The 16823-nt window shown below is 46.1% G+C and overlaps 1 protein-coding gene across 43 annotated transcripts in view; it reads left to right on the forward strand.

Moving 5' to 3' along the window:
• Positions 1 to 16823, forward strand: part of PLEKHA6 (pleckstrin homology domain containing A6) — a 157397-nt gene that overhangs the window by 74755 nt on the left and 65819 nt on the right. The window contains exon 1 of one of the 43 annotated variants that reach the window (XM_054522517.2): positions 13698 to 15504. The exons of 40 other annotated variants lie outside the window; for them this stretch is intronic. The gene's annotated coding sequence lies outside the window, so the exon portion shown is untranslated. Of the gene's footprint in view, positions 1 to 13697; positions 15505 to 16823 lie in introns of those variants that run through there. 2 more of the 43 variants (XM_063725785.1, XM_063725802.1) reach the window with 2 other exon arrangements.

Consider the following 16823-nt stretch of genomic DNA (forward strand, 5'->3'; position numbering starts at 1 on the left):
GAAACCCCAGACAGGTCCCCAGCTGCCAGAATCTGAGACACATGGTTGGTGTGCACATGTGTGCAGACTTGTATGAGCAAAAGCTTTTAGGAAAAACTCAGTTTGAAACCACCCTAGGACTTGAACTAGATGCTCTTTTTTGAGGTTCATTCTAGGACCCTTTTCCTAAAAGCAGATACCCAGGACTTCTTTATATAAGAAAACTTTCTGATTTTTTCATCCCATTTTAATGTCCTGAAATAAGAGTCCTCCTAGCCTAGGAAAGTGGTTAAGATTCCTAAATTAGGAAGGTTGTTCAACTGTGGGGAGAGGGTGAGAGGGTGGCAGATTCTCGAGCTTTCTCAGGGCAAAGAGGCATAGGGAAAATGACTAAAAGGAAGATTAGGCTCTGATCTGGAAGACCAGGCCAAGGTGTATGAGATTTTCTTTTCCAGACAGTTTCTAGATAGTGATGGGTCAGTCCAGCAGCATAGCCCTTAAGAATGGTGATGCAGGAAAGCCTGAACCTGTGACTGATGATGGATACCATGGGGCTGTTCAAACTAGCAGAGGTGGGAAAGAAAGAAAAGGATCCAAGAAGTGTAAATTAAAGATAGCTGCCACTTGAGGAGCTTTTGCAGGGTAGACCCCTCCGTGCTTCATCTGATGGCTCCACCTAGGGTTGGGCAGATGAATGATGGTGACAGGCAGTGATTTTCTTTCTCTTTTTCTTTTTTTTTTTTGAGATGGAGTTTTGCTCTTGTCCCCCAGGCTGGAGTGCAATGGCTTGATATCGGCTCACCACAACCTCCACCTCCTGGGTTCAAGCGATTCTCCTGCCTCAGCCTCCCAAGCAGCTGGGATTACAGGCATGCACCACCACGCTTGGATAATTTTGTATTTTTAGTAGAGATGGGGTTTCTCCATGTTGGTCAGGCTGGTCTCAAATTCCTGACCTCAGGTAATCTGCCCACCTCAGCCTCCCAAAGTGCTGGTATTATAGGTGTGAGCCACCGTGCCTGGCTGGCAGTGGTTTTCTTAGCCCACCTCTGGTCCCCTCCAGTGGTGGCTTTCCCCAAGGAGGCTTTCCCCAAGGAGGATCTTGTCTTAACTTTGGATAAGTTTGGGACACAGCATTAGGGAGTACAGATACATTCTTAGAGATTAGAATCTCTTCTGAGATGTTCAAGCCAGAAGGAAGAAGGTGTTAATCATGCAGCATGGCTTTTCCTGAATGCAAAGACCAGCCTGGGCAACGTGGCACATGCAAGGTCAACAAGGATATTCCTGGACTTTTGAAGATGTCCCCCTCATTATCATGGTGAGATTACGGAAAGCAATACCTGGACTCCAGGGCCAGCTTTGTCTCTAACTTGCTTCATGGTCTTGGAAAACTCAGTCCTTCTCTCTGGGCCTCAGATTCTTCATCTGTAACATGAGGGAATTGAATTTGATTGCCACCATCCTCTTTGTTTAATTCTGCATGCCTCAGGTCTCCATGTGATACACAGTAGGGTGTTTCTAAGAATTTCATGTAGACCTTATCACTCCAAGAAAAGAAGCATCCACAACCTCTTTCTGAACTGCAGGTCTACTGCCCAACAGTCGTACGCCTGTTGGAAAAGTGGCTGAAGGTGGCAGGATGGACTAGGTATTCTCAGGATAGCAGATCCAGGGTCAGAACTGAGAAGTCCACTTGGATGACTGTGCCTTAGAGTGGGTTGAGTCCATAATAATCATCAGTAAGTCCCTAAAATGTATGACTAGAGCCAAGAGATCTGAGAATTGCCCAACATTTTTCACTGTTACTGACCAGGGCTGGTTTCCCATTTTAAAAGCCTCCTGAGGCCATGAAACGGCATCAGGAGAAACATGCCAAACCTGTTCGGCTGTGTGTTGATATGTTTGTTTCTTACCCTAATGTCCCATCATCATCATCATCCCCCTCACAGTTGGAATTCCTTCCTTCAATTCCTCATGAACTCAAGCCCCCCTTCTCTCTGGTTCCCCCACAGCTCTGTCATTTATCCCCTGGGAACAGCCCTAGGGAGTAGGTGGCACAGATGAAGCCATGGGGTGGTGGCAGGGTGGAGAGAGGGCTGGAAGCCCAATGAGGTGGGGACTTGGGTGGCGTGTTTGGACTCTGTGGGCATGTCTATACCTGAAGTCCAACCAAATAACACATTGCCTCCGCCAGCTCTATTCAGCGTAGAAATGCAGCAGATTGCTGTAGGCTGATGAGCTGTTCTTTGAATCCTCTCCCCTGTCCCATGCCAACATGCATTCCCAGGAGCCAGCTCCAGGCTGCAGGAACCCAGAGACTCTCCAGACTGGTGATGAGGCAAGTGCTTTGACTGGCTGTCAGCATCTTTAGCTTAAATAACTCTAGTGACTCTGCTGAAACTCTTGTCTTCCGGAGCTACAGAGGTGGCTCGTATAGCTGTATGCTTCATTATCTGAAATCTTTGGGGCCTATGGATTTTAGAATGGTAAAGTGGTACACACTGTTTATTACATAAAACCTTCGGTAGGATCTGGAGCAGCTCCATAATCAAACATATTAATATCCTGCAGCCAGACTGAGAGCATCACATGAGTGGGATAAATAAAGGCTGTAAAGAGTCTCATGCCAGTTCAGGTCGCGGTTTGCAGCTAAATATGCTCAAGTCAGGTTGAGTTTTGCTGCCAGTTAGGACAAAACTTTCAGTTCAGACATTTGTAAATTTTGGAATGCTATGAAAGCATTGTGGCTCTGTATTGCCTCATATATTCTTATAAGGTAGGAATTGGTCTTCCCATTTTACGGATGAGAAAGCTAGGGTTTAGAGAGGATCAATAACTTGTCCATTGACATTCAGTTGATAAGTGGGCTGAGCTGTCATTCCAATCCAGGTCTGTCTGCCTGCAGAGCTAGGCTTTTCCTCCAAGGTAATACCTCTTTAGAATGAATGAAGACGACTCAAGGGTGGGCACAAGGAGCTCTGACTTTGACATCTTCTCTGATTAGGGGGGTACTTTCTGGACATCTGATAGGGATCATTTATTGGCTTGTTCTTATTTATACATTGACTTCTGGGATCCCAGTAGGCTAATGGCTCAGAAGAGAGGAGGCTAAAGTTCTGTCAACTTTGTGGCTTACAAGAAGAATCCAGCTGGCTTTGTGGGGGCTGTGAGAGCCAAGAACAAATGGGGTCAAGTTGGATTTAGTGAGAGATGCATCATCTGCAGTGGAAGAAACCCCCATACAGAGCCAGTGAAGTGCACAGTGCTTCCTGCTTCCCCACCCATTGCCTGGCTGGAGAAGTGTTCCCTTGAGTGGGGACCTGTCTTGAGAGAAGGATTGTCCTCAAGGATCACAAGCCCTGGGTAAGCTTGAGAGTGATGAGCAGCTTGAAATAGGGAGAATTCAATTAGGGAGTCTCTCTGGTCTTCATTAGTGATATGAAAAAACAGTCAAAGGAAGCGCTAATTCAATCTGCTGAAGATGCACCCTGCTTTTAACACATCATTGGAAAGATGGACCCAGGTCTGTTGTCTGGGCAATGGCATAGATAACCTCCCTCTTCTATCTTCTAAGTACTGTCAGATGGCGGCTGCCATTTCTGGGTCATCTCTAGGTGAGGCAAGATCTGGACTCTTAATATTCAGGCACATGTGTCCATGGTGTTCCTCTGTGGTGAGGAGCCTGCCATCAGTGAACTCCAAGCAGTAGAAGGGCCGGCTGCTCTGGCAGGGGAGTGGCCTGTGCTTCGCTAGGAAGACACCCATTAGGAAGGGTGGTAGGTTAGTTTCCATAGGAACAAGGAACATCTGCTCCAGCCAACTAGAGAACAGATGGGGCAAAAAATATTCTTAAAGGGGACATTAGCTCATGGAATTGGTGCCAGGGAAGTAGGCCTTTCTAAAGAAGACATGAGGGGGCATGTTAAACCTCTTAGCCTGAGAGAACTGTGAGGTCCTAAGACAGTAGAAGACCCACTTTGCTTTGGAAAGTGCAGGAGAAAGAATGCAAGATGTTTTCTCCCCTCAATAATGGCTGTCCTCTGGGAAAATGTCTCAAAGCTGTGTCAGCTTGCTGGCTGCCGGCTCAGAGCTCCCTGAGTCCTTCGGTCAGCAGTCTTCCCCTGCCACCTTCCCTATGGACCTTAGCTCATCTATATGACATACCCCACTTCTGTTGCCAGCTCCCTCTTAAACATCCCAGGAGCTCTTCTGCACTGGGCAGTAGGAAGCTCACCTGCTTTCTCTGACCCTCCTCTTTCTTCCTGTCCTCTCAGATGGCCTGGTCTCTAGGCTGGTGACAGCCTCCCAGCACCATTTTCTGCTGTCTTTAGACAAAATTCCCAGTGCTTTCCCTTCTTCCTCCTGTTTGCTTTCCTTTTCTTCCACATACCAACCATGTGTGCAAAGTCTAGATGGAGACTTTGGGTCCTCCGGAAATCATCTTGTCCCTTCCTCTGGGATTAATTTGTGACTTCTGGTTACAAGTTACTGACTACTCAAAGCAGCTTAAGCCCCAGAGGGGATTTAATTATAAGGGTGCTGGGGTGTCTCTCAGAGCTCAAGGTCAAAGAAATGGCTGGATCACAGGAACGGACTAGAAGCAAGAAGCTGAATGCCACAGATATGGTCTTTGCCCCTCTCTGTGTGCTGGCTCATTCGTTTCTCTCATTGCAGAGAGGACTTTCAGCTTCCTGGTCGGTCTATAGGAAAGAAAAGATGGAAAAGCAGCTCCTTCCTGTGCACATCACCAATAGAGTCACCTGGAGAAGGGCTGGCCTCTTTTTTCTCTCCATCTCAGTTCCCATCCCTGGGGAGGGATTTTGGCTGAGCTGAGATCAGGTGGCTACCCCATGTAACCACAAGAGTGGGTAGGGTTTAGGCACATGGTTATTTCCTTAACCATGGATCTAGGGATGGGGCCAGTTTCTAGAAAGGGGTTAGTACTTTCTGTTGCACATTAGCCCTTCTTGGACCTCTAAGCCTAGGGGAGTCTGGCCTAGAGAGTTTACACACCCCGACTCCTCTTGCTTGGCTCTTCTCCTGCCTGGCATGAGGACGGGCAAGGCCTAGCAAGGAGCAGGGTAGTCTGACTGACGGAACCTGGGGCATGGCTATGTGTCATTGCCATTCCCCATGTGCAGAAAAGATCCGGAACCTAGACCTTGAAGGCCATTCAGTCCCCGACCCCTCCTCAGGTACCACTCTATCCTTTTAGTAAGTCTTTCATAAATGATTTGATTGTTCCATTTGACACTAGGGAGTCAACATTGAAAAGTCTCACGTTGGAAAGCTCATTGTTTCTAAATTCTGTCTTTCATGATGTAACTGAATCCATCCATTGTCCCTCATTCCATCTGGGGCTCACAAGGAAGACTCAGGCCCACCATCTTGCTTAGGTTAGGATTGAATTAGTGAATATGAAACTATTTTTGCATGAGAAGACAAGGGCTTGGGCCAGGCTCTATGGGATTTGGAAGCATTTTTGACTGGCTGCTGCTCTTCATCGAAATGAACCCCTGAGGAGAAGAGACACATGTCTGACTACTTGTGGAAATGCCCAAGAGCACTCCTCCAGATTCTTCTTTTCCAACTACTGGCTCCATGGGACCAGAGCCAACTGTGAACCATGAGAGAGGTGTGGAGGTTCAGGCAAGTCAAGGGAGAGAGATATGAGGAGTAGGGGGAGGACAGCAAAGGGGTCCTAGACCAAGATGCCGTCTTCCCTCTATCACTCACATTGATGGACCTTGTGGAGATTGGGCAACCAAAACCTGCAAAAAACCCTAAATCCTTTTGGATCTCTGATAAGAAACAGCTAATAGTTAGCAATGTAGAGGGGACTGAATTTCAGTTCCTGTGTTTCTGGTGGTTCCACAAGCTGGGGTGTTGAGACAAAGATAACCACGAACGCATAACAGGCATCATTTTAAGCATTTTATGTAAATTAAGTCACGTAATCCTCACAATAAATCCTATGAAGTAGAAACTGTTACCCACCCCCCATGTTGCCAATGAGGAAACTGAGTCATAGAGAGATTGAATAACTTGTCCAAAGTCCCATTGCTAGTATGGAGTAGAATCAGGATTCAAATCCAGGCATTGTGACTTCCCAGCCATCCTTCCTTTTCTCTCTGACCAATTGGGGAACCAAACAGTTCTACCCCAGGTGAACAGGAGAAAACACCACCTGATATCAACTCCTCCAGGACAGCAACTTTGTCCTTTGTAGCCATGTGCTAAGGCCCAGTGCCTTACACCCAGTAGAATTTCTTGTTGGAAAGAGGAAAATTAAAGGGGGACAAGGATTAGTCTTTGTCTTGAGACTTTCCAACAAGAGAAATTTACATTTAGACACTCCATGTATCCATGTATTTTCCTACCAGAAGGTAGTGTTTAGGAGTTAAATGTCACATCAAAGACAAATGTTAGAGCCAGGAGATTTTTCTTTCTAGGAAGAAGGATATGTTAGTTAGTGACTTTCTCCATCTGATTCGGACTTTATCTCTACCCTTGTCACTAAATTCTTTTCCTTTCTCTCTCCATGGAGCTGGTAGTTGAAAAAAAGAAATCTGCAGGAATGGGTACGGTGGCTCTCTGGTTACGGTGGTAATAGCCATGTTCCTAAATCTGACCTCCTTTCTTCAGGTCAAATTGGATAAGCTTTCCATGGTGCTGCAGGCTTTTTCTTTCTGATCCCCTTCACTCTGTGATGCCTCAAACCTCTCATTTCCGTCCACGCTCTCTGCAGACACAGAGTACTGAGGCTGGAAGGAGAAGGAGGGGAACAGGCAGGCCCCACTCTCTGCTCTGAGTAGTGTGTGGGAGGAGGCTGGAGAACAGAGCACTTCTCTCTGATCCTGCCTGACTCTTTTGGAGCCAGTGAGGTGGGGGTGTCTCTGAGTGAAGCAGAGGGAGGCCTGGAGGGGCTCAGGAGCTGGACTATTTCTGTAACACAGAGCACATCTGCAGCCAGCCACAGAGAAGGTCAAACTCTGGGCGCAGGGCTGGAATGCAAGGGGCCAGGCAGCTGGGGAGAGCTGTGGTTTCACCCTTTCTGGCAGCTTGGAGGGCTGCTGCAATGCCCTTTGGGGAAGGTGGGGCTACCCACAGCAAAGTGAGTAGGGGAGTGGGGAGGGACTCTGCCCTGGTAGATAGTGATGATGGTGCAGGGCATTGGAGGAGGGTAGGGGAAGGCATGCAAAATCTAAATGCCCATCACATGTGTTGGAGAGGAATTTAATTCCAAGATTTGGGGGCTTTAATTCATGCTCTCTACCATTAAAAAAAAAAAACAGGCAAAGCACTGTGTGAGAGGAAAGAGAAATAGTGCTGAGACAGGAACCAGGAGGCCACGAAACACACGCATGTGAGTGTGCACCAGTGTTCAGAAATCCACATGGGGAGGGGGATGCACTTGCACTGGCCCCTTCCAAGGCCATATCTAACACACAAATTTGTACCTATAGTCTTTTCCTTAATGAGGACCACGCACCTCCCACCACAAATTGTATAAGCTCCAGGCCCCCAGAAACCCAGATCTGTTGCTGCATCCATGACACTGACACATATGCCCTTCCTTGGTCCCCTGCCTGCACGTCATGAAGCCCCTTCCTCTGTGCGCGTGCACCCCGTAGCTTCTGTGCCTTACCCTCATCTTCCCACATGCGTGTGTGTGGTTTGGAGCTTCTTGAGTTTCCGTTTATAGTTAGAAAATTGCACTGCTCTGGCTCTGGCTTTGTCACAGGAGGCTCGTGTTGGCTCAGCTGACTGCTGCTTGACCTTTGGCCACCCTGCCCTTGGCCTGGCCTGCTCTGGCCACCTAGAAGCATAATCTGTTGGTTTGTTTTCCTTCTCGGGCTGTGGGTCCTCCCCAGCTGAATCTAAGCCTCTAAAATGGGGTGAGGGTTTCAGATGAGCAGTCAGCCTTTGGAATGAGCGCTTCCCTGAAAAACCAAAGGTGCTCAGGATGAGCAGCTCTTTTGTCCTATCATTTGTTCTAGGGGCAATGAGATTCCCTTTCTCAGGTCCAGTGGGCCCCAAGGGAACAAGGACTTGCTACACACCTTATGCAGCTGGGTAGCAGCATAAGCACTAGAATTGTTTTTTTGTTGTTTGTTTGTTTTTTTTGAGATGGCATCTCCCTCTGTCACCCAGGCTAGAGTGCAGTAGCATGATCTCAGCTCACTGCAACCTCTGCCTCCCGGATTCAAGCGATCCTCCTGCCTCAACCTCCCGAGTAGCTGGGACTACAGGCGTGTGCCACCACACCTGGTTACTTTTTGTATTTTTACTAGAAACAGGGTTTCATTATGTTGGCCAGGCTGTACTTGAACTCCAGACCTCAGGTAATCCACCCACCTTGGCCTCCCAAAGTGCTGGGATTATAGGCATGAGCCAATGTGCCTGGCCTAGAACTGGGTCTTCTTAGTCAATTATTTCTGTCCAGTAATGTTGACCCTTAGAATGGACTTGCTTTCAACCATGACACACACACAAAAGCCCGCCTCCCAGTTCAAACTACACTAGGAACAGACCTCCCTCATATTTGAGATTCTCAGGTGTTAATTGTTCTGGCTCCTAAGTACAGGGGAGAGGGTACTATCTTGATGGATAACTTCTTTAGGAACAAATTATTAAGCATCCATCTGCATGTGTCAAAGTGGTGAGGGGTTTTATAGTCAAGATTGAGCCACTGTCTCCTAAGGATAAATAGTCCAAGGCAGATGCAGACAGATAATAATGATTATTGGCATTTATTGAACATTTACTAAGTGCCAGAACCTTTCATAAATTTTTTATGGGTATAATCTTATTTACTCCTATGATGAACCCATGAAGAAGGTCTGTATATTATCCCCTTTTCACAGATGGGGGAATGAAAGCACAGAGAGGTTAAGTTTCTCACCCAGAGTCCCTTAGGTAGTAACTGGTGGAGCCAGGATTGGAACTGGGGCAGTCTGACTCCAGAGCCAAAAATCTCAAGGCTAATGCGGATTCAACTCAATAAAAATAAACGAAAGGATTAGCTGGTAGGATGATGCATGAGAAGGGAATTTCAAGTTGCACAACTAACATGAAGTGGGAAGAAAGCTGGCTTTGGGCTGTGTCCTGGGCTCTAATCCCAGTTCTCTCACTTCCTAACTGTGTAGCCTTGGGCTAATAACCTGACCTCTCAGGTTCTTCATCTGCAACAGCAGGACAGCAATACCTATCTCTGGGGGTTAAGCAGAGAATTCGCTAGCATCATGGCTTGGGTAGGTGTTAATTTCCTTCTTCTTTCTGTGCTAGTTGTCAAGTTTTCCTGGGAGGGTGAAGGGTAATTTGGGAATTCAAGGTTAATTCTTATTTCAAGAAGAAATGTCCAACCAGCCCTCCAGTACCTTATCTTCTGGACAAGATTTTCTGCCATCACCACTTCCTCGGTATCCTCCTGGGATCGCCTGGAATTGGAGGAGAGACAGGCTGGAGAGAGAGAAGGGTGTTTGGCTTAATGCAGCTGTCAAGCAGCTGTCACCCTCTGGCCACTCTTTCTTCATCTTCTCTTTTTCCTTTTAAAAACAAGGACATTATCTTGCATAACCACAGTACAATTAACAGACTCAGGAAACTTAATAACATCAATACAATTCTATTATCTAATATACAGGCCATACTGAAATTTCACCAGTTGTCCTAATAATGTCATTAGAATCCAATTCAAGATCATGTCTCCTTCCTCTCAGTCTGGAAAGTCCCTCAGCCTTTCTCCATGTTCATGCATTGAAGTTTTCTTAAAGAGCACAGGATCCTCTCTGGGACTTCCTGAGCATTGTCCTGTCATTCCTCATCCCTGAGCAGGGCTGACTAGAGTAAGGCGATTAATACACTCCCCTTAGGTGCAAAATGTAAGAGGGTGCCAAAAAACTCAGTAGTCAATATAAATAACATTTCAATGCAATAATTTTAAAATCAAAATCAATGCAAACATTTCATGAAGAACAAAATAGTAACATTTGAAATAAAGACAGGATCCAAAACAGTGCCACTTTAAGCCAAATTGGAGGCTGAGGCAAAAGGGAAATTCCAGTGATACTGGTCCTGTCTTTATTTGAAATGTTGGTATTTCATTCATCATGGGTTTTTAATGTTAATTTTTATTTAAAAAATATCGCATTAAAATAAGTCTTGATTGGCCGGGCGCGGTGGCTCATGCTTGTAATCCCAGCACTTTTGGAGGCCAAGGCGGGCGGATCACCTGAGGCCAGGAGTTCGAGACCAGCCTGGCTAACACGGTGAAACCCCATCTCTACTGAAAATACAAATATTAGCTGGGTGTGGTGGCACATGCCTGTAGTCCCAGCTACTTGGGAGACTGAGGCAGGATAATCGCTTGAACCTGGGAGGCAGAGGTTGCAATGAGCCAAGATCGCGCCACTGCACTGCAGCCTGGGTGACAGAGTGAGACTCCATCTCAAAGAAAAAAAAAAAAGTCTGATTACTGAGTTTTTGGATGCCCCTTAAACTTTGTGCTCCCTCCCCCACTCCCACAGGATGAGCTTGCTCCCTCTCCCAGTCATCCCACCCTCAGAACAAGTTGGGGGAGAGAGGTGGGGCTCCATGCCAGGAGGAGGAAGGTTAGGGGACAGAGAGAAGAGGCAGGAGGGGAGGGGTACAGGGGCCTGGAACACAGCCGTGTGTCTGGCCGGGAGCTCTCTAACAGCTTCCAGCTGCTTCCACAACCTCCAGACTTCCGCCCTGGGAGTGGTGTTTGGTTGTTTTTTATTCCCCCTCTTCACATCAAATGTGTGATCTAATTAGACTTTGCATCCCTCATTTCTATCAGTCTTCCCTGTCTTGCAGTGCTCCCCTTAGTTGACCTGTCCTGACCCTGTTTCCACCCATCCCAGGAGCCCCTCAGGTGCTGCCACTGGCATGCTCCAGGAGCATCCACCCAGTGCTGGGTGAGCACCGCAAAGACCAAGCCAGGGCGAGAGACACAGGTGGGCGTCAGCCAGGGCGAGGGAAATGGGGGGCATCAGCCAGGGCGAGGGACACAGGTGGGCATCAGCCACGGTGAGGGACACAGGTGGGCATCAGCCAGGTTGAGGGACACAGGCGGGCATCAGCCAGGGTGAGGGACATAGGTGGGCATCAGCCAGGTTGAGGGACACAGGCGGGCATCAGCCAGGGTGAGGGACATAGGCAGGCATCAGCCAGGCCGGGGCAGCTCCTTGTGGCCCTGAGGAAAGAGCTTCAGACTGAGGTTAACAGACCCCGAGGTTAGCCTTGCCTCAAGTATATGAGGTGGGTTATCTCAGCCAAACTTCCAGCTTCAGGGATTTTGTTTTGTAAAATGAGGGTGGTACTAACACTTTTCTGCTCACCTCATAAGACCATAAAAGAACCAAATGAGATAATGATGACAGTGCTTTGTGAACCGTAAAGGATTTTATCTGATATTTTCCCTTCTGTCATAGAACAAATAATCCTTTATTTTGATTAAGACCGTATTCAGGTCTGCTGCATTATTTGATCTAAATCCACGAGAAGAGTAAAGGCGGATCCAGGACCCATGTTCATCTCTGCCTGTAACCAGCATTTCTGTCAGACTAAAGCAGGTCAGTAGGAAACCATGCGCATTCCCACCCTCATTCCATCACCATGTGAAACAGAATGGGTGTGCCCAATAATAGCAGTCGTTGTTTTAATGTCTCAATTGAAGGCTTTTCTTTTTTATAGATTTATTGAGGTATATTATAAATTGTATATATTTAAAGGGTAAAATTAGGTGCATTTTGTGAAACCATAACCACAGTTGAGAAAATTAACATATATCCATCACTCCCCAGTTTCTTCCTGCCTCTTTGTAATCCCTCCCTCCACCTTGGCCCCAGGCAACCACCAGTCTGCTTTCTGTCACTATAGATTAGTTTGCATTTTTAAGAATTTTATATAATGGAATCATAGAGTATATACTTTTATTTCAGGAAAGCCTGGCTCCTTTTATTCCATATAAATATTTTAAGATTCATCCATTATGTTGCATATTTCAATAATTCATTTCTTTTTATTGCTGAGTAGTACTCTGTTGTATGCATGTAACACATACGTTGTACCCAGGTGTTCATGGACATTTGAGTTGTTCGTAGTTTGGGGCTGTCACAAATAAAGCTGCTGTGAACATCTGTCTACAAGTCATTGTGTGGACATATGCTTTCCTTTTTTTTGGGTAAACGCCTAGGAGTGAAGTCAATGGGTTGCATGGTGCATGGATGTTTAAACTCTTTAAGAAACTGGGAAACTGTTTTCTAAAGCAGGATGTACCATTTATATTCTCACCAGCAGTATATGAGCGTTCCAGTTCCTCTACATTTTTGCCAGCACTTGGTATGGTTAGTCTTTTAATTTTAGCTATTCTAGTGGGTGTGGGTAGAGATAGCTCATAGTAGTTTCAATTTGCATTTCTCTAATGGCTAATGATGTTGTCTTTTCATGTACCTTATTTGACATGTGTATAACTTTGGTATTGTTTGCTATCTTAATACTAAGTTGTGAGAGTTCTTCATAGGTTCTAGATAAAAATCCTATGTCCATTATATATTTTGCAAATATTTTCTCTCTGTTTATGGCTTACTTTTTCATTTTCGTAACCATGTCTTTTTTTTTTTTTTTTGAGATAGGGTCTCACTCTGTCACCCACGCTGGTATGCAGTGATGCTATCTTGGCTCACTGCAACCTCCCCCTCCTGGGTTCAAGTGATTCTCTGACTCAGCCTCCTGAGTAGCTGGGATTACAGGTGCACGCCACCATGCCTGGCTAATTTTTGTATTTTTAGTAGAGACGGGATTTCACTATGTTGGCCAGGCTGGTCTCGAACTCCTGACCTCAAGTGATCTCCCCACCTTGGCATCCGAAAGTGCTGGGATTACAGGCATGAGCCACTGTGCCTGGCCTGTAACAGTGTCTTTAGAAGAGCAAACTTAAATTGTGATGAAGTTCAATTTATTGATTTTTCTTGATGGTGTGTTTTTTGTCATTTTAAAGACATCTTTGCCAAATGCAAAGTCACTAAGATTTTCTCCTGTGTTTTCTTCTGGAAACCTTGTAGTTTTAGCTCTTTCATTTATGTCTATGGTCCATTTTGAGTTAATTTTTTAATCATAGGGTCAAGGTTGTTTGTTTGTTTGTTTTCATACATGGTGTTTTACGGCACCATGTATTGAAAAGGCTGTCATTCTCCTTTGCATTGACTTTATACCTTTGTCAAAAACCAGTTGACCAAAATGTGTAGATTTATTTCTGAACTCTCTACTCTGTTCCATTTATCTATACATGTGTCTTTATGCCAACACTACATTGTCTTGATAACTGTAGCTTTATAGTAAGTCTTGAAGTTAGGTAGTATAAATCCTCCAAACCTATTCTTCTTTTTCAAAGCTTTTGGGTATTCTGGATCCTTTGAATTTCCATGTGAATGTTAGAATCAGCTTGTCAACTTTACAAAGATCTGCTAGGGTTTTGGTTGGGACTGTGTTGTATCCATAGAAAAATATGGGGAGAGTTGACAATTTAACAATATCGAGTCTCCTGATCCATGAAAACAGTATTTTTCTCCTTTTATTTGGATTTTATTTAACTTCTTTCAGCAATGTTTTATAGTTTTCAGTGTATAGGTGTATCCCTTAATTTTACGCTGTTATAAATGGTGTTTTAAAATTTCCTTTTTTCATTGTTTGTTGCCAGTATATAGAAATACAACTGATTTTTCTATATAGACTTTGTATCCTGAGCCTCTCCTCCCTTGCTTTGAAAATTGAATTTAAAAGAGCAGGAACCTGAAAATATCAAGGGGCAGGGCATTTGCATGACATGATAAACATTTACAATGGCTCTAAAAACATGAGCATCTTTCTGTTCTAAGTCATAGATCATTTCAGTAGCAGCCCTATAGTAGCTGTGACTGTAAAGGATGGGAAGGAGGGGTGGTATAGTAAATTCTGACCCTGCACAAGTAGAACACCTCCAGATCTCTGGGGTACTCTTGAGGGTGAATAGAGCAAGTGGAAATGCAGTGCAGCCCCTTTAAGGAACCCGGCCAGCCAGCCACCCCCCCCCCGGGCTGCTAGGAAGGCAGCCCAGGAGATAAGATAAGGCCCCCTGGCAGGTTTAAAGCAGGGTCCTGAGCCACAGTGGCTGGGCTACTGATAGGCAAACAGGAACCAGGGGTGATAAGGAGGAGGTGCCAGCTACTAAATCGGGGCTGTCAAGAGGAGGAGTAGCCAAATCACTCCTCTGGGGCCTGAAAGGAGAAGGGGCTATTAATTGTGGGTGTGTAGGGAGAGGGAACTTGTATTCTCTGTATATCCCATTTATGATCGTGGTAAAAAAGAAAAATCCTACTGGGCTGTACTTAAAGACACTCTGTTTCATATGGAGTAAATGCTCAATAAATATAGGCTTATTGAGTTCCTTATGCTCTAGTGAGATGCTCTGATATGGGGTTTAGAGACTACCTAATTTCTTCCTCAAACGAGGAAAATCCTGGCAAGGACTTACTCTCACAAGCCTGGCGCTGCTCATTTGCACTCATCTGCATAGATTTGCATGTGTCCTACTTGTAGATACTTTTAGATTTCCCCCAAATCAGTTGCCTATTTTTAAAGGATAAAGAGGGAATTTATCTCCTCTTGTTCTTGCTCACCTTTCATCTGTATCCTTCAAAGACGCTAAAATAATTTCTGCAACTTTGAACTATAAACAATACCTGTGGTTGCATAGTTTATGCAGATAGAAGCAATTCTTTGACTGACGATGTGTTTGTCCTCTTAATTTCTATTATAATTTCTAGTTCTGCTCTCCAAACTTCTGAGTGGGGCAAAGAGATATTAAGGTAAAAAAATAAAAATAAAAACAAACCCTCTAGCTGAACAGCCAGGCTCAAATTGCTTAGAAAACTTCAAGAATTAGTTCACTCTACCTGGACAGAGCAGTTAGAGGCAGTTCCATGGATCTGAAGACCACCTTCCCACTGCTTCCCATCCCAGGGCTAGGGATGCTGTGACTTTGTCTGCTCTCCTTCCTCCAGGAATAAATGACAATATCATCCCTCCCCCAGATCCCAGCGCCTCTATTGGCCCGCCAGGCAAATATTTCATAATGCGGGCTCATCCAATTGGGCATGGTGCCAAAGCCAAGAGCCTCAGGTTGCGAGTGTGCTCCAATCAGGCGGGGCGGCCTGGGTGGGACTAGAGGGCTCTCCTTCTCCACATGGGAGGCGGCAGCATTACTCAGGTGGATGGCATCAACGTGGGAGTTGCTACTTTCTCAGGGCAGAGTAGAAGGGACAGGACTGTCCATCAGCCAGCTCTGGCTGGCTGAGGCAACCCAGCACTGAAGGGGTTAAGGCCAGCCAGCATGTGTGGCTGTTAATGATTGCTACCCACCAGGGACCTGGTGAGTATTAAAGGAAAACCTTCTCCCTATTCCTCAGTGTGAAAGGAGTCAGGGCTAGAGGCAGCAGAGAGAACAGCAAAGAAGAGCCGGTGAGTAAGTGGTTATCTGTCTGGTCTATGTTTGTCTGGGTGGCTCTGGAACAGAAAAGGAAGCCTGGATATACCCATTCCATCAGCTAGAGTGGGCTTTTGTTACAACCAGATACAAATTCTCAGCTTGAGGCCAGATTCCAGTATCATTACTATTTATTAGAAGGAAATCTTTAAAATTATCTTAGTCCAAGGGAGTGAACTACTCAGCGCAGAAGCCAGAGATACAAACCATTGTCTGTCCTGATATCAAGACAATGGTTTCGTGTGGCCACCCTGAACACAAAGCTGGAGCTGCTACTCTTCCTCCTTCTCTCTGAGCCATTGTCTCCAGAGAGGCGCTCGGTAGCTCTGGTCAGAAGCAGCGTCGGCCTCTCTTGTGGGCTGATTTCCTGGATGGGGCCACGGGAGGAAGGTGGAGGGGACAGAGCCACAGGAGACTGGCATGGCCGTGCTCCTGGTTTTATCCTTTCACTTAGCAGAGTCAGGTGTGGTGAGATGTAGGGTAAGACAGAACCTGGCGGGGGTGGGTGCAGAGAGTTGCAGGGAGAACTCTTCACTCATTAAGAAGACACGGTTGTCAGATGAGAGCAAAACTGAAATCCAGGGAGAAAGAGAACCAACCTTTTGCATTTAGATTTCTGTTGCCCCCATTCCCTCAACTTCCCCTTCAGGTCCCTCATCCCTTCAACCTCCAAAACATTTGTGCTCTTTGACCCTGGCACCTTCTAATGACAGTTTTGTGGAGGGGGTGTGGACAAGAATTCCTTGGCTTGGAGGAGGAGGTGGACGCACTGGCTTTTCTCAGCTGATGCTATCTTTCTGTGTGTGTACTCATGAATGCCCACGTGATTAAAAAAAAAAAAAAGGGAGACTGCCACCAAAAAGGAAGTGCTTACTTTACCCTCCTCCCGCCCCCAGCTAGGAGCCCTTTTGTTCCCTTGCCTCTTTCTTGGGAGGAAAGAGATTCGATGACATAGTGATGCTAGGTTGAACCTAGGGAGGAACTTGGGGCCCTGGAGAGCCTATTGGGTGGGAACAGGGTGCTCCCTGTGCCAGTTTTGAAAGCAGATTCGAGCGATAAGGTAAACCCAACCCCCTGGTGGCTTTCAGCTGTGGTGCTTCCTCTGGCTGGGCTGCCCATGGGCAAACAGAAACCGGGCACAATAGGGGGAAGGTGCCAGCCACTAGACCTAGCAGGGCGAGAGCAGAAGCAGCCAAGGTTCTGGGCATTTGAGGCCAAGAAAGAGAGGGAAGTAGAGTATAGGAGAGGAACAGGGATACTTGTGTTCTGCCTCATATTGAGAGTCAGCCACAAA

The sequence above is a fragment of the Pongo abelii genome, chromosome 1, assembly GCF_028885655.2.
Source record: "Pongo abelii isolate AG06213 chromosome 1, NHGRI_mPonAbe1-v2.0_pri, whole genome shotgun sequence".
NCBI lineage: Eukaryota > Metazoa > Chordata > Mammalia > Primates > Hominidae > Pongo > Pongo abelii.